This window comes from Vespula pensylvanica, chromosome 2, assembly GCF_014466175.1.
Source record: "Vespula pensylvanica isolate Volc-1 chromosome 2, ASM1446617v1, whole genome shotgun sequence".
Classification (NCBI taxonomy): Eukaryota; Metazoa; Arthropoda; class Insecta; order Hymenoptera; family Vespidae; genus Vespula; species Vespula pensylvanica.
Genome location: NC_057686.1, coordinates 3,439,860 through 3,459,238, shown reverse-complemented (window position 1 = coordinate 3,459,238; position 19,379 = coordinate 3,439,860). Strand labels below are relative to the sequence as shown.

General features: G+C 33.7%; 1 protein-coding gene across 7 annotated transcripts in view; it reads right to left on the bottom strand.

The window, feature by feature from the left end:
* The window catches only part of LOC122637822, a 231,169-nt gene that overhangs the window by 21,171 nt on the left and 190,619 nt on the right, over positions 1 to 19,379 (bottom strand). For all 7 annotated transcript variants that reach the window (XM_043830218.1, XM_043830220.1, XM_043830222.1 and 4 more), the window contains one exon: positions 5,691 to 5,758. The gene's annotated coding sequence lies outside the window, so the exon portion shown is untranslated. The remainder of the gene's footprint in view (positions 1 to 5,690; positions 5,759 to 19,379) is intronic.

Here is a 19,379-nt window from a genome sequence, read left to right as displayed (position 1 = left end):
TGAGGTAAAAGAAATATTTACGAACGTAGAGAGTTATCGCTAATGTAAACAAGATATCTGTCTACCATCAGCCTGTCAACAAACACAGCATTAGTTCTTCTCGTACATTCGTGGAGTTTGCACGTATTGAGAAATAGGGTGTCGCGTTCGATTAATCGTCTACCGGCCACCGACGCGGAATCGATCGATAAAGAAGGCGTCGCTTTAATCTTGCATTTTCTAATAATAACGCGAATATCGTCGTGTCAGCTCAACAAAACTCGTGAACTCTCTGAACCAGAGGTCGTCCATTCGTCGATAACTCTTTGCTAATCGATTACGTATGAATAATGTCGTTCGATACTCGATGTATAATCGTTTAACGTTTTTCATATTCTCAGGAACGCCTAGAAAACGTTATCGATACCGATTTAAAATAGTTTTCTTTCATATCTGTCATCGTATATACGCTTTAGACAATAATAACGAGTATGTCGTTCAAACTCGTTTAAGAATTATTGGAAAAAATTCCGATGAATTAATTTCGAACGAGCAAATTGATGTTTAATTTATTCGCCATTATTTTTTTTCCCTTTCCTTCTAACGAAAAGTAAATCTATCGGAAGAGCCATCTGTCCCTTTATCATTTTCTTTTTCTTTTTTGTTCGAATTATAAATTATTAAATATCGAGACGAACATAATTGAAAAGTCAAAGTGGAAATAACAATGAAACGAATTACACTTCGTGTTTTATTCATTCTTTTCCTTTGTTTATCCATTGAATATTTTCATCGAATAGTAATGACTATTAATCGACGATTTCTCTTTCATGCGTAGAAGTATAGAGTATCGTATTCTGATTAGAGAACTTAATACCTACACTCAAGAAGATCCACTAATGACTATAGAGTTTCACTATCTTACGATTAATCTCTGTAGCTCTGCTGTCAAGCTCGTTACAGAGATTTCCTTGAATTTCTCTTGAGACGTAAGTCGAGTTTCTCTGAACGTATTTTTCAGGAAATATATACGATTAGATACATGCGTTACGATTAGACAGATTATATCGATTTATTTTTATAAGTAGAATTTTTTTATCAAAACTCACTCTTAAGAAATTTGAATCTTTAGCTAATATGAAGATTTAGAAAATTGTCAGAGATAAACGTTCTGTATCTAAATTCCTTTATGTTAGTTTTATTTATTTATTTTATTATTATTATTTCTTTACATTAATCTATTGTTTATTTCAGTTTTTTCAAAAGATCGAAACCTCGTCTAATATTTATTATTTTTTTTTTTAATCCTTCTTAGTTATTTTCTTTTCTCGAAACCATTTTCAATATGTACGTATTACGACAAATCTCGTTGTAATATTATTTAGAGAAAATTAAGTAGGGACTTTCTTAGAAAGATTATAAGAATATCTGGTAAAATCTAGGTCTGAATTGTAACAAAGGGTTTTCCTTCCTATCGTATGTTTTTACAGTTTGCTGTGTAAAGTTGTCTATACATTTATATATAGATATACGTATATACAGAGAAAGATAAAGATAGAAACTTGGAAACTCAGATGAAAAGAGAAGGAGGGAGGGAAGAGAGAAGGAGGAAAGGTTATGCTTGGATACCGAACAGAAGGTATTAATATTTGTGTCGAGTCCATATACACCTGCTAGTATGCTTAAGGGGTGCTAATGTTCCTTTATATAATCTCAGAAATCTATAGATGTGTTTCAACGTATTACACGTAAATGGTATCCGCATTTGAACATTTATATGTATCGAGCAAGTACATCGACAAGCGTGTTACATAGTATTCGTGATTATAGAGTACCATCTGCTTTTGCAGAGGATCATAAGGAAGAATGACGGTCGTATGAAACAATGTAGAAATCTATATAGAAATGTCAACCAATAGACAAGATAATAAACAATATCAGAGATTTACATCGAGAGGATGTTTCCTCTCGAATTTCGATCGTAATATTCGGTCTTTTAGGAATTTTCTTAGAGATAGTAAAATGAGTTTTATTTCTATTTTATAGAGAACTATATTTTTGAAAGATATTAAATTCGTATCAATGAATTTTCTTGTTCTCTTATTGAATTTTATTTATTATTTCAACTACGATTACTTTTTTTTGAAAATATCTGAATGAGCTTCTAAATTCGAAGCTTCAACGATTCGTCTTACTATCTAATAGATAACGTAATGTGTTATACGTCCGACTTATGTTCGACTTTAGACAAGTGCGTCGTTTGTAATTACTAAAATTCGTATTATTAGACAAATGTATTGGTACAATAAAGCCTTCGGCTTACCAAAACGGTGGTCGCAGCTGCACGAAGGGGTTGGTAAAGGCGTGCAGCTGTTTGCTAAGGGATCGCTAAGATTATCTTAAAGCTGTATTAAGAAAGATAACGTCTGTGATGAATCGCATTCAGCGATAATACAAAGAATTTATATGTGCGAGTATTTAAAACAAAAAAAAAACAAAAAGAAGAAAGAAGGAAGTAAAATGTACAAATTATATATTTATATTTAAGATGTAGAAACTTAAAAAAACAATCGTTGATATTTTGTACAACGAAAAATCCACATATTTATAGGAAGGAATTACAGGGTATACATGTTACTGCGATAACCGTACATAATATCTATAGATTAGTAATATGTAAAAGTATTCATTCAGATTTACGATTTACGGTTTAAAAGAAAGGAAAAATGCACATGTAGAGATCGTTACGCAAGCGAGATGAGATAGAAGGATATTAGGTTTATTGTATAGTTGTACTTTGACCCGAGAAAATAATTTCATGGTAATCCTCTTGAGGTAATTTGGTTCGCGTCACGAAAAGATATTACGTACTTGATAATACCTTAATATATTACTTAGCCTCGAGAAGAATTTTTGTAAGTAAAAATGCTTTAATACTTTTTACTCACGCCACGTTGTATTAACAAATTGTACGTAGGTCGGAATACGACGAAGCGTTTACAAGGTAAAAGAGAATAGTTTTGGCTATAACATTTTCTGATAGTCGGCTTCCTTACGCTTTACTCGAATGGCCGATGGCGTCAACGATCGCGTTCCCCAGACTCGCGGAATGTCAAAAGATTTTTATGGAATTTTTCGAACATTCTGAAAACACGCTTGGATACAATCTCAAACGAGTGCTTCTTAAAAACGTGATTCTAGAAAAGAGTTACCGCTGTCTGAACACGAACGTTCTCCTACCATTTGGTCATACACTTATTATTAAATATAATGAAGTCACGAAAATCCTTCGCGATGCACGAAAAATCTTATACTTGATACGAATTACGATCTTTGTGATTCTTTATCCTATGAACCTTTTTTATTTGATTTTAATTTACGATTTCTTAATATGCGTGTTTCTGTTTTTCTTTTAATTAATTTGAACTATGTAGGTATCAAAAAGGAATGAAGTTACCTGGATATTTTTCATTTACCTATAAGAGAGAGAGAGAGAGAGAGAGAGAGAGAGAGAGAGAGAGAGAGAGAGAGAATGTAGGGTTTACAGAGAATCTCTCGGACAGAGAAACATGATGAATTCAAAGCAATTTCTTAGTAGGTCTTTCATTCTATAACAATAATGCAGGAACAAGAGACAACCAACCACCCGCTATGAATCGTACCTTCTTTCTCATTACGTTCTTTTTCTAACGATTAATCGTGAAGCTTAGAAAAAAATATCGTTTTGTAAAACATGACAAGCCTAATACGTCATAAATTTTTTCTATTCACAAATTTCTGTTAATACGTTATAAGAGACAAACGATTAAATGAGTTATCAAAGCATCTGAATTATATGTTGTAATTTAAAAAGGAGAATTTTATTCAAGAATGATATCTTTTCCTCTCGAATTTAATCAAAGACCTATATAAAGATATATCAAAAGATAAAGATAAAAGATTTCGAAATTCTTATACTGTATGTTCAACTTTCAATTTATGATACATACATCTTCTCCATACTTTTTCACGAAATACGAGATATGACTACTGAATTTTGTAGAGCGTACCGATAAAAGCCAGATGCATTTGGCCATATTGTCATTGGCTTTCCATAGCTACATATCGAAATGCATCTAACAGTTATGCAAACAGTCCTGCAATAAAGCTAGGGTACATTATTCCTTGAGTTCAGAGTTTCTCGGATATTTACGGGCTGTGTGCCATGGCCGCGGAATTGCATCAACTTTTCAAATAAGTCCGAATCGTCTTATAAATCTAGAGCGAGGAATACTACTTACTTCTCTCTCTTTCTCTCTTTCTTTCTCTCTCTTTCTCTTTTTCTCTCTCTTTCTATCCTTCTCTCTCTTTCCTTCTCTCTTTCTCTTGCATCTTTTTTTCTTTAGCAAGTTCGTCGCGAGACGCACAGTTGTTATTAACTCCAAGTCGCATGAAAGTATCAGAAAGTTCTTTCGCCTTATCCAACGCAAATACATAGAGAGACGTACACACATATCTAGACGCACACAAATATATGGACGACATTCATAAGCGAAGCTAATTCACAAACTTGTCTCGTTCTTTGGAAAATTAGATCTTAGTTTAATGAATGCAATTCGATAATTCGCTATTATTTACCGTTATTCTTATCTATGATTTTTTCCTTTTCTATCTGTGCTCTTTCAAACAATTTTTCCATAGTTTCGGTGAAAATAATACATAGATTTTATCGGAGACTCGACGAATGTGTATCTCTCGGTATTGTTCTATTGGCAGAAAAGCTTCGAACGGTGATCGTTACGTTGAATACAATAAGTTTCTACGTGAATGAATGGTTATGTATGGTGGAAGGAAACACGATATAGTTCGGGAATAAAATTGATGACAAGTTGGCTTAACAATGTAACAAGCTTTTCGTAGAAACGTTTCAACTCGAAACACGATCGATCTTTCGATGTCAAAAAACTTATCGATCGTGATTGTTAATATTAGAATTATTTACCATTGATACCGAAATTTAATCATTCTTAATATCATAAAAGTACAACAAATTAATTAAGAAATTCGATATCGAAAATGACCATGTTTTAATCTTGCGACTTTCCAATACCTACTTTAAATGACATCGATCTTATCCTTAAGATTACAAAACGGAAGAACTTCAGTTAAACTTAAACTATCGAATTTCACGAGGAACTATCGCTTGGACTTTAACTAAACTTTGAACGACGATCGATTCTATTCGGTGTACTCAATTTTGGCCATCCGAATTAATCCTACGAATTTATCTTCAATCTCCGGACCTTGTTGGAGTCGTCCACGTCGTATATTAAAACGGAATTAGATCGTATTGTACACCGGAAATTGATTAATTAATAATAGAACATTCTCTCAATCCTCTTTCTAAGTATAATGTATTATTTTACCAGGCAGAATAATTGTACCTCATATTTTTATACGACGAAATGCATCATTTATTGTATCTAGTCTCTTTAATATAATAGATCTACCCAAAAGTTTTATCTGTCTAAGCGTATTATTATTTTCTCCTTTGAAAATGTAACGAGGTACTGCAGTATCTTTTATAAGAATTAAATTTAGTAAGTTTGGAAAATATTATCTCTTTCCATATTTTGGAATTTAATTTATTATCTAATTCAAATATTTTGAATTTATGATCTAATTTTTAAAATTAGCCAAAAATAACAAATTATATTAGATCATAGACTTACACTCGATCTGAGTAATCTGGAAACGTCCTTCTAGCCGAACGCTAGTTTCACTTCTTTCGAGATGGATTCTGAAAGGCAAAATATTATCTTTAATAAAATTATATTTTACGTATTTGTTTTAGGATAAAAATGATTTGCATTATAAATTATACTAGCATATACTAGTTTTGAAACATTGTATAGATTTATGTTGGTACATAAGTAATTATTGTACGATGATATTTGAAAGATCTGAGACTGATTAAAAGGAAATAACAAACAACGTCAATTAGCAAAAACAATTAAAATCCTTTTGAAAGGTTTGTGTATTGTATATCATTCTCTATTGTATAATTTATTTTGACTATTTGAAATCTTTATTCTCTTTTCCACTTATTCCAGTACTTCTGATTCTCCAGTTCCATGACCACGCTAATTAGAAAAGAAAGGCGGATCTCAACGAACCCATCATATTGACATGCTATAAATCTAAGCTAATCTCTCTCTCTCTCTCTTTCTCTCTCTCCCTCTCTTCCTCTCTCTCTCTCTTTCTCTCTCTCTTTCTCTCTCTCTTTATATATATTATTCAATATTCACAATGCCTATTTTATTATAGGATATCTCTATTTCCAATAAATATATATTATCAGTATAAACACTATAGAAACTAATTTAATCAGGCACATATTAATCATTTTCTGAACGATCATTAAAACATTAATTTCATTCAGATGTAGATAATTTCTTATAAATTAGTTGTTTAAACGCGTATTATTTTTTCTCTCTTTCTATTTCTGTCTCAATCCTTCTCTGTTTCATAACGAGAGTACATTAGCATCGTGGTTTTAACATTATACCGCCTTTTACAAACTTACCGCCTTTCCCGCTCGCGATATTCGTTACACGCGATGAGGAGGTAGAATAGAATTTAATTATCCTAAGACGAAGAGGACAAGAATGAAAATGAGGACAGCGAGGACAACGACGACGACAACGGTGATGGCGAAAGCACGTATAAAAAATTACATTAGAGGAGTTTTAACGTTGAACACGACCTAATTATAGGTGATAAATGCAAAAACCGACGACACAGCGAAACATCATCGTTTCTCCCATTTTCGTGAAAGTATAATGGGCTGATGGTTCATTAAAATGAACGTTAAAGATAACGCGAAAGTAACTTTCCTCTTTTCTTTCTATTCTACTCGCTCTTCCTCTATTTCCTTCTCATTTTTCTACTATCTTAAAGATTCCTTTCGAATCACGCAACAAGATTTTATGTATGTAGTATGTATGTATGTATGTATTTATTTATTTATTTATTTAATTTTCTTAATGTTTCACTTACTTATCGGTAAATTTAATTAAAAAATTAAAAGGTAAGTTTTACATATGTATATTACGAATTTATATATATTCTTCCCAGCGAAATATTCTAATTAAGTTGTTATAGATATAATTTTAATGGAATACGAAATTTTTTATCTTTTTTTTTTTAAGTCATTCTTTTTCTCTTCTCTCTCTTTCTTTTCTTTCTGTCTATTTTGTCGTATTGAAAAGAACCAAAAAGAACCACACAAACTCTACTTTCTTCCCTCAATTTCGTGTGAAATACTCGTGTAGCTCTTGCTAACTCCGTTTCTTTTGGCAACTGGCATAATACGAATTAAATGATTTTAAAGATCAGCCGCGAAAAGAGGTCAAAAGTAACACTCGTGAGAGAAAAGAAATTTTGCGGAGAAAACGAAACGCTGATGGTAAAGGTAGTTATTCGTGCAAGATGATATAAAAGGGGAAAAGAAGATGGGAAGAGGATGGAAAACGTAAATAAGACAGGAAAGAAAAACGAGAAGTTGAAGCACGATGTCGAGAACGCTGTTTTATGTGTGTACGTAAGACACAGCATCATATGAAAGCAATATTTACAAATCTTTTGGCCATCAGGCAATATTTTTTTTTTCTTTCTAGTTTATTGCGTTAAGAAAATATGAAAGAACAACGTTATGTATGCTAAATAATTTTTTTGCAATTTGCTAACATTATCTATTGACTTTTCTTTCTACGAAACATGAATTGAATTGATATATATATATAGATATAATAGATGATTTATAAAAAATATAATAAACGAAATAAAGTTATATCAGATAGAGAAATAAATTGCAGCGAATTTTTACTTCGTCATTTGGGCTATCCTCTTTAACGAACACAGTCTAAACAACAAATTTGAATCGATATATCATCGACAGGAAACACATGATTTACCAATGGCATACGACTATGTACACACGTACAGTAAAATATATGTCGCTCCTTCCATTTCGGAATGGTAAATATTTGTCAGAGTTCGAACGACGATCGGTTTTGATAGCAAAATTCGTATAACCGACGAGCCACTGAGAAAATTTCATTTTTCGGCATGGAATAATGATTTAAATCGTTCGTCTCGACACTCATTAATTTAAGTCGTTTTCTTTTGGATACCGTATCATTAATCATAACCTTTTCCCTGTTTCTCTTTTTCTCTTCTCTAATCCTTAGCCAAGTATTAAGAAATCCGATAGCCAAATTGTCAGCATCTGATCAAGTTTCTCCTTCTATCTATTTTGTTCTTAAACCGAGAAGTTCGATTAATTATCGAAATTCTCATAAGACTGTCAGGAAGATCGTAATTACCGAATTTCTGAAATTGTTAAAAGAAATTGAAATACAAATTTTCCAATGCCCAAAGCAAACCAGACGTGAATTTTTTCTGTTTTTGTTTTATTGTATCTCTCTAACTTTTCTCTTTCATCTCTCTCTCTCTTTCTTTTACATGCAACTTTGATTCCTGAAAAAAAATTAGTTTTGGCAAATAGTTTGAAAGAGAATGAACGAGAAAGAGAGAGAGAGAGAGAGAGATAGAGACAGAGAATGTAATAGAAGATCTGATGTACCATTATGGAAAATTGTTTAAAACAAACTTTGACTGTTAATAAGTAATAGTACGTTTGAACATTTCTAAATATTTTTCTACGGTGTAATACAGATCTTTCGAGAAATGAGAGTCAATAATAGCGAGTGTAGTTTCAAAGATACATAATAAATATAATAGTTTTATTTTAAGAGAACTGCTTTATATTTAATTGCTTTGTAATTTAATATAGAACTTTCAATAAGTTGAAATTTTAATCAGACAATTATTAATGCATCATAATTATTATTATTATTAAAAGTATACTTTCCTTTTATATCTTTGAAATTCTGATATTTAGAAATTTTTCGACACCGAATATTAAACCGAATATCAATTCGTAATTACAAAAGATAACGAATAAAATTACGTGGAAATAGAAATAACAGATAGATGTAGAATATAATAAATAATGCAGATGAATTGAAGAGATCGATGAGAATTTTTAGAATAAAAGCGAAGGCATCTGTCGATGAAACTGTCTGCACTTCAAACGTTTCATTGGGAGAGAAAGGAAAAAAAAGGAAAAGAAAAAGAAAAGAATAAAGGAGAAAAAGAGAACGAGAGAGGGATGAAAGGAAAAGAAAGATGAACGTCGGGAATATCCGAAAAGATACATCGATTTGTAAGGATTCTTATCGAGGAAAAGACTGCAAAACAAATCGCTCGACTAGTAGGATTCTCTTGCAGTTTTCTCGATTGGGAAAGCGAGATATCTCGCGGGAGTTAAGAAAGAAGATTCTTGCGAGTTTCTTTTTAAATGGATACACGATCTAATCCGAAATCTTAAATATGATGGATGAGCGAAACGAGTGTAGTGCTTTTCAGTGCGTATCGATAGATCGTACCGTCGATTTTTCACCAATTCCTTTTACTTTTTTATTTTCGTCTTTAAAAGAAAATGAAAGAGTCGGAAAAGTAAAAAGAGTAGAGAGAATCGTCGACGATTCTTTGGGGGAAACGACGTGCTCCGATCTTTAAATTTTATGCTCACTCTACTTCTCCTCTCTCTCTCTCTCTCTCTCTCTCTCTCTCTCTCTCTCTCTCCCACCTTCTCGTATCTCTATGACTCGCTCTTACAGAAGGAACTTAGCACCTCGCTTAGCCCGCAGAATTGATTCTCGTGCGGAGAAGCGAGAAAGTCAGTGTTTATTCAGGAGCACTCGGGAAAGTCTCTACATGGACCGAGATTGAACCCGAACTATTTTCAATCAGAGTGCTTCGAGAGTTCCATATCCTTCTCTTCGTCTCATTTCATTGTACTCTTCGCAAATCGAATTCAATATTCGCTATAATATTCTCTAGCGTCCTGTAATCTTCCTCTTCATTTTCTCGATCCTTTTTTAATAAAGGTTTATGCCCAACCGAATCGAGTTATACGAACGTAAGGCTATACGAGCTTGTGACTCAGCTCGAGGAATGAATTCTTTTTTTATTCTTTCCTTTTTAAATAAAGATAATCGAATGATCTCGAGTCAAATTAGAAAATCTAAATGGTAGTCGTTTAATCTGATTATAGAGATATACTTATATCTTATCCGGAACTACTAGAGCCGAAAGAAAAGGAAAGGAACGATATCGGAATTATTGAAAATGCGACAGTACAAGATAGAAAAGGATTTTGATCATCGTAGCTTACTCACGTGGTACGTAGAATCAACTGTAAAGGCAATTTCGAAAGCCGTGGAACGGGCAAACGGCGAAATCGTTTTTACGCGTACTACTGCTTATTGCCGGTAGAAAAGAGAAAATAAAAGAATAGAAGAGAAAAGGAGAAGGGGGAGGCGAAAGGAGGAGGAAGAAAGATCGAAAGACCTTTCAACTTTGGATTACTCTCTGACCCCATCGTTCGAAATATCTTCGTTTCCTTTTGAGATAAGACTGCAACCGGCGGAGTGGGGAAGAAAAAGTCGAAGGAGAAAGAGTAAGGAGAGAATGAGAGGAAAGTGAGGGAAGAAATAAAGAAGAGGACAGCGAAGAAACGAGTTTATCGTCGTCCGTGTCGTAAGTTCAAACGACTCTTCCTGCTGTCGGAACGACGACAAAAGTGCGGGAGGAAATGTTATCGTTTCTCGTCAAGAGAGAATAAGAACAAAAGAGAGGGTGAAAGAGAGAGACAAAAGATAGTCGATTTTATCCAGCGAAATACCAGTCGATCACGAAGGTAAATAAAGCTACGAGTTTATCCACTACTCGAATTTTCGGGCATGTTTTAAGTCGGTGTGGGTCTATTTCCAAGTAATTAAGTAGATTTAAAGAGCATTGAAGTAATCGGTTGAAGCACCAGCTTTCTCTTTTCCTTTCCTCTTGCATCGTCGTCGTCTCTCTCTCTCTCTCTCTCTCTCTCTCTCTCTCTCTCTCTCTCTCTCTCTCTTTCTCTTTCTCTCTTGTATTTTATGTCTCTACAATTTCGAGGATTACAAGAATTTCACGAAAGCTTACGTGGTAAGCCTTCACAGAGTCGAAATTCTACGAGCTAGCTTAGTTTTCGAGTGCCGTTTCTCGACGAGCGAAAACGAGCCAGGCAATTCAAATTTTTTTTTATCAAAATTCGCACAGATGTGTTGCCGCCAGCTAACCGGTACTTTTTCTTTTTTTCTTTTTTCTTTTTGTTACACTAATTCGCATTTAAACCGGTGACACAAACTTTTTTCACACGTGATTACTTTGTCAACGTGCGTTTCGGAAAAAATATTTGGCTCGCCAAATTGCATTTCGCGAATTGTGAATGAATTACTCATCGAGAAATAATATCGACAAGCACGATTACTATAATACTTCTTTGTACAACGTACTGAAAAAAATGACGAGGAAAAAACATACGTAAGAGGTAATTTACACTTTAAGCGATTTTTTTTTAATGTCTCCGATCGCTCGATTCTAACAAACGAGTTATTTCGTTGAGTGTGATTTTACGCTTGGCGAATAACTCGAGTACGGGGAAATTTCTCGCCTTTTTATTTCTTTGAATTCGTCGTTTACGAGATACGAATAGAGGTAGACGGGGATGGCGAAGGGTAGGACAATAACCGTCCGGCGACGAATGTCGCATACGCGCATCGCTTTTCCAGACTCACGCGACGACAAAAGACAGGCTGCACGTTATATGAAAGGGAGAGAAAGAGAAAGAAAAAAAGAGAAAAAGAGAGAGAGAGAGAGAAAGAGAGAGGGAGAGGGAGAGGGAGAAAGAAAAGGGGTGAGTGAGAGAGTGAGGGAGAGGGCGAGAAAAAGAGAGAAAGTTACCTTGTATTACATCTCTACGGTAGCGACGTTTAATTAACTATACGGGACTTAATTTCTTCCATTACACTTTTGTAAACCCTCTCAACGTAACTCGACATACAGCTGGCTCAGAAAAATATAAGCGAACTGCGATGAAATTAACACCTTTCTTTTACACGAGCAAACGTATATATATCCTTGTCTTAAATTTGTATTAACAATTGTGCACTTAGAAGTCATTCATCGTATTGATCGCGGTTGAAAGAATTTTATACTTTCGTCACATATACTTTCTAATCACGATTCTAATAATTACTATGATTTTTGATTGATCATTGATTCTGATAATTAATAATAAGAATCGATTGAAAATTAATGAGACACATTTGTGTTCATTGACATTTCGTAGTGTAAATAAATTTGGTAATAATATAAAATTACAAAATTCTACTTACGATCTAAAGTAAACGAATGCTATTACATATGATGCCTATGGGAAAAAAATTCTGAGCATCTGTATCTGCATAAATTAGTGCACACTTTTTCCCTGAGAAGTTTGAAAGAACAATGTACGAGGGACAAGCACGAAAGCTGCGGCGTTCCATCGATCGCAGTAAAGCTTTTTATCGCTTTCCACGCTCGTATGCCTACGCGTGATATTCTCTCTCATTGCATGTTCTTATTAAATTAATGGGGAACAAATTAGAATTTCAAACGTTGGATATGTGCTACGAGAATAACATAAGTCAGTAGTTATTATAACTCGCTGCATTTGAAATAAGACGATCGAATCGATGCTTGTCAGATTCACTTAAACAATACTATCTAATTATATCGTCTATAAATATCACCGCAAGTTTTTTTTTTGGTTAAAAAGAAGGTAACATTTATGAATAGACGAGTATTTAACTATTTACAAAAGGCAAATATATCAGATATATAACTCGGACATTTACACGAGCAAAAAATAACTTTGAGAATAAAACTCGTTGTTGTCTTTTAAGTTTTATCAGAAATTAAGTTTGCTTGGTCATCGTTTGTAATTATTATCATACTTTTTTATTATCTTTTAGACGTAGTTGTTTACTCCAATGTTTTTTTTTACATCTCATATTATTATAAAGTCTAGAGAAGTTTGATGGTCCGAAAGATTTCTTAAAGAACTTGAAAAGTTCTGTAATCCAATAACGCAATAATAAACGACTCACATATTTTTAAAATTGTTTATTAAATTTTAAAGAATTAAGCGGCCACAAGAAATATAATTAATAAAGATAAATAAAATACGAAAAGTATTGCTGTTAAATTAAATCATAATATCTTTTTCTTCGTTTCGCAAATTTCAAATCCTCGTTAAGATCGTTCATCATCTTTCGCTCGAAGCGTGTGATTTCAACGTTATATCTCTTTTATGCTGTAACCCAATAATCGGCTTAATGTGTGTTTGAATACTATTGTTAGTAACTCACATTTTTTAGTTTCCCATATTTATATCGTTATATACAAATATAATGATTTTTATATAAAAGGATTTATATATACGAATGCGCGAATGAACGAATTAAAATTATTGCAAGAAAACGTATTACAGACAAAAATACTATATTTATTACATTTTTTATTTCTATCCGACTTTATTTTTCAGAATAAAAAATGTGAAGATTTAGCGCTAATTTATAATAGATTATCGATTAGAATTATTATCTACTGAGACATTTGAATAAATATGCTCGTGTATATGAGAAAATAAACGCAATTAATGAAAATGTTTGCAAGAAAAAGCTGAGCAAAATAATAAAAATATTTCAAAGCGAATAGTGGAAGAAATGAGAAAATACTTCAAGTAGAAAACTTAAAAAAAAAAGAAAGAAATGCTTAAAGTAAATATTATAAAAATATAAGAATTAAATAATATAATAATAAGTATTCTTGTTTTTGTCAGCTTTACCACATAAAAAAGTTCCATACAATAACCCATTTGTTACGTTATACGCGAGAGGGTTGTAACCTACACAAGTTTATACACTGATGAAATAAGTCGACAGCATTTCCCTATTATGCTTGTAGTTACATTATGTTCATACCTGCAGCAGAAGTTACACATCCTTCGAATAAAAAGTGATGAACAATATTAAATGAAACAATATGGAATATTCGACGATATGCGTACGTATGTATGTATATGTGTATCTTGACTTTTAATATTCAAGTATTAACAGAACTCATTGTAAGAATACAATTCGTTCATTCAACGCTTTGATATCGAATCAAAACACGAAACCGTGCTACGATTAGACTTCAGTCGTTTTACCACGAGTTATTAACCAGAACGCCTGCGGATTTAATGGTCACCCTTCTTCTCTAACGCTTTTCATGTAGTATGAAACGCCACGAACCCATTCATAAACCTCGAAGCCACGAAACATCGGAAATTCAGTTGCCAAAAGAGTGCGGCGAGCAGTCGAAAATCGACTGAAAAGTTTGGGAAGAGAGGTAGAACGGCTGTAAATCGGTGCCGAGACCGCGAACAGTGATTGACATCGTCATTAGGCTCGACTTGGAGCTTATCTGGACTCCAAGTATGCGTGCAACGTGCATGTGCATGATCGGTGGACGTTGCAAGGACCGGTACGGACATAGAAGGGAGCAACGAAGACAGAGAGATATAGGGGAGAGAGATAGAGTGGGTTCGAAACGGCGATAGTAGGAAGAAGAGAGGAAGAGGAGAGAGGGTGTTCTCGATATGATTAATGCCTCGCATGCGTGGTGTTCGTGTGTAGGGGACAGCTGTGAGTGACTTGTGCTCCGCCCAGCCAACGTCGATTTGACCGAACCACCCCATGTATACGAAACCGCATATAACATCGATATACTTACGTGGACGCGTGTAACGACGTACATACACCACCATGACATAGTCCCATCTCTCCTCTTTCCTCTATGCGATACCAAGTTTAACCTCTGCCGAGACGACGTGTTCAACACCTATTAACTCTCACCACGCATTTACAGATATACAGATCTGTTTGCCAGGGATATATTCGAACGAAACGAAGAAGGATAATTAAAATAGAGATTTTAACAGGGGCTGAATAACGAAAAGCTCGTCGTTTTATTTCTATCATATACCTATTCAAATTTGGTTTCAAGTGAAAATATATTTTATTGATCTCCAATGATACACTGAAGTTATGTCTGAATTTTGAAAACTGTCAATATTTCTTATTTTTACGAACTTTTTTTCAATTCTCTTTCTGCATGCCCATTTTCTTTTCGCAGTAAAAGTAGCTTTGTGTACATTCGTCAGTATTTCCCAATACTTTCTTTCCTCAAAGAATATTTTTTTTCCTTCTTCAAAGTAACGTCTCGTCTTTGTTTCAACATCGATTACCTTTTAAAATGTTTCGTAATGCATCTTTCCGTCAATGTTTTATAAAATGGATACGAAGAGAAATGTAATCGAAACTGTTTTTTGATCAGAGCAGAACAAACGGGATTTCAGATTCTATAAATGCAAATGTAGGAAAATACGTAGTAACTTTAACAAGCATTTTAGTATGGAAATATCTTTTTGTTCTTTCAATAAAGGGAGAGAACAGAGAGAGACAAAGACAGAGACAGAGAGAGAGAGAGAGAGAGAGAGAGAGAGAGAGAGGGAGTCGATCTTTTTATAATAACATATTTATATCGATGAATGATAAATCGTCATCATCGACTAGAAATATCTATATAAATATAGAATTTTTTAAAACATTATAGATACACTTTTATGATTCAAATTAATTATTTTTTCCTCAAGCAATCGTATTTCAATTTAACTAAAGTATATCTACTATCGTAGCAGCGACGCGGAGATTGAATGTTTGCAACTTGGTTTTCAAAAGCTTTCAAGACTTTCAGAAAGTCTACAGTCTCTCGACTAACTATAACGTATACTTGGAAAAGCACAACGACAGTTCTCGACGTAAGCCGTCCGCAAAGAGAGATATATACATATATATAGATAGATAGATAGATAGGAAGACAGAGAAAAAGAGAGAGATAGAGAGAGAGAGAGAGAGAAATGGAGAATAAAAGAAAAAATAAAACGAAACTAAGAAAGGTAAAATTTCTCGAATCTTTGTCAAAAGCTTTGGATGTAAATCGAGGTAAACGATAGTGTAAGTTGCATAACGAATGCTTTTACGGTGGTCGAAATACCGAATGAGAAAATTAGGTTTCCCTTGCGTACGCGAATAAACAGGTACTGCGTAAAGAGTAGTTTATTACGGGGTACACAATTATTTAGAAGGGCGCTTCGCAAAGGAGAAATATAGCGTATGGATATGGCGTTTACATGTTCTGTTGGTGTTAGTAACTCGTTAGAAAAGAGAAGAAGAAGAGAGAAATGGAGAAAGGGATTCTCTCATGCGAGAGAAAAAGAGAAAGAGAGAGAGAGAGAGAAAACTATTCTGGCAGTCAGTACCGACTAGAGTTGCGCGTATAAAAAGTTGGATACAAGCTATGAAGCGAACTTGAAAAAAAAAGTTCTTACGTAAAGTAAGAGGGTCCAAAGGAAAATGATATAAATACGTAGCTTAATCTTACTAACGCCGCCACTGAAAAAGCATTATTTGAGTATTTGTCGGTAAGGGTAGTCGTTGTAAACACTTTAAAAAACTGAGACCAAAAGGGCTCAAAAAGCGTGACAAAGCTCGGTTTATTACTATTCTGCTTTATGTCTCAAAAAGTATACAATATATTTTCTCTTGGGCCTGTTTTTTTTTTTTATTTTTGTATTTTTTTTTTTCAATTTTCTGGTCTCGTCAAAAGGGCCAGAAAGTTGACGCAGACATATAGAGTTACGAAGAAATAATGGAGAACGTACAATAATGTAAACACGAGAAGTTGCAGTACGTTACTTTTTATAAATTCCTTTTACATTTCTTTTTTCTCATTTATTGCCCAACGATTTGGGTAGCTAACACGAACGAAGTTGGCGAAATGTAACTTCAAACGAGTACGTCGCTTAACGACTGGAAGAAGCAAAAATGGCAGTCGAGGAGAGAGATGAAACGAATGCTTATCGTAACGTGTATTTTCAGTGATTCTCTCTCAACATTTCTGTGAGTGTTAAAGTGCCGCACGTACCTTTAATATGCCTCGTGCCTTCTCTCGCATTCTTAACGTTTCGGATAAGTACGTGGAAGTACGCGGATTCCCTTCCGCCGTTGAAAGAGCAAACGTTACGTGTTCGACTGGCCACGCGATGTTAAAGGGAAAGCTCGATCTCTCCTCTCTCTCTCTCTCTCTCTCTCTCTCTCTCTCTTTCTCTGTTTTTCTTTTTCTTTCTTTTTCTTTTGATTTTTATTTCTATTTTTCTTTCTCTCACGTAGGTGCTTGTACGTACTTGAAACTATCATTGTTTTTACATGAATTGTATCATTGATCCGGCTATTGAATTTCTCAATAACTTCGATATATCTGCAAGCTTCGATAGACGAAAAAAAGCCGTATTATCTATATCTAGTATCAATGAACTCATCGATATAACGATTTCTTCTTTCAATTAAGTAGATCAACTCTTTGTTGCAAAAGACAAATATATCTTTTAATTTTCGATCAATAATTATTCACTAAAATTCTAATTAGATTGTTCAGAACATTGTTAAAGTGATACTTCAATTATTTTTTGACAAATATTTATTAAAGCATCTCAATATGACTTAAGCTATATCTCAAATGTCAACATTCTATAGATATATCATATAATTCCTCAATATGTCAAGAGAGTAAGATGTTGAAACAGAAACTACAATCTAGCGAAATGGTAGCTCTCGGTGGCGATGACTTGAGTTTCGAAGTCCAAGTAGTAATGAACAATATTTGTCGGACGAGACTAGAATTATCCTTGAATATCTAGAGAATTTACATTTGTTTCGGACCAGAATATTAGTAGGTTTATGATTCTCTATTGATTATGATTTTGGATTATAAACATGACCTGATCGCTTTGGTATTATTTTCTCCATCGATGATGTTATAGGTAATATAAAATATCAATCAATTTTTATACGTCGGTTAGGTTAAATCCATTTATAGTGATCAAAAGTTATAGTTCGATAGAATTTCACCTAGTGAAAGGAACAAAGAGTGAAACGTTACGGAAAGTTTGTGTATGTTGGCCATGGTATAAATATCAATAGCTGTTAAAGAACGCAAGGTGGTGTAGTTTATCCTCGACGTATAAATCTCGGCTATACGGTGCCGAGATTTTCTCTCTCTACAGGGAGTGGAAGATTGTATTTTCAGGACGGCAGCCGGCAGGCAGCTTCAATGGCACGGTCCGTCACGTGTGAAAACAAGCGTGCCACATACCTAGTTGCCTGATTGGCTCAGCCAGCATTTAGTTTTACCATCGTATCAGAGTAAAAGCGTGCTGTTCTTCCTTCGAAAAGAAATGTGCGAACAAAAATCATGAGCTGACCTAGTCCTCTAGCTCCGTATTGAGCAAGAATGAAAATGATCGTTTTCCATTTGTGATAATATCGAAAAAATAGTTCATGGAAAAACGGAAAGTAGAAAAATTTTACATCACATAAACTAACGTTATCCATCCGATAGTTCTTGTCTTTTTGTTTATTATTGATTTTACTTAGAAATTACGTGTAATGATTACATAAACGATAGTATTATACATTTGTACAGTAAATAAACTGAGACAGTTCGTTGATTTTTTTAATTAATGTGGTAATCTTTGAAATGATTTATAGATAACGGTACATAGCAAATATCACATTTGAAAACAGTTTCTCTTTTAAAGTTTCTCTTCTAATCTTAGATAAATATACATTGCATCGCTTTGATATTTTTATTCCCCTTGCTCCCGTTGGAGTTATTCTTGTGGAATAGTGCCGACCAATATTTATGATGTTTTCCGTATCATTTTATTTTTTATATGCTTGACAATAATTACTTCGTTAGTTTTTGCTTGTGAATGTGGAAAGTTCGATCATTTTTATTTCTCTCGAGAAAGGATATAATTTTAATAGAATTTATCGACAAAATAAAAAAATGTTTTTTATACGCTTCATCGTTTAATATATTTGTTAGATGGAAACATAGCTAGAAATTTTTTCCAATGCATCGGATGTTGTTGATGGATATTTTACAATACCACATTCAAAAGAATGCAATAGTTCCGTGAAAGCCTTTCTCACGAAGACATTGGTAAATACGTTGAAATTCGCATTGAATCACGATCGCAACACCTTTTGGTTTATTTTTGCATACCAATTTGAGATTCGTACGTGAAAGAATTTCTTCTTTCTCGTACGTAAGTTCAAAATGAGTTTCTTTGCGTTTTCAATATCTCACAGTCGAAAGGCGTATATATTCTACTTTCAGCCACCACTGTCGTTTCTTTTTTTTTATGAATTGCTTGTTGCTACGAAACAACAGTAACATTTCTTGTCGTTTCACAGTGTTTGCATTACTCATATTGATTTAGAATTTTTGTAAATTATAAATTTCTCATAATTGTCGAGGAACTTTTA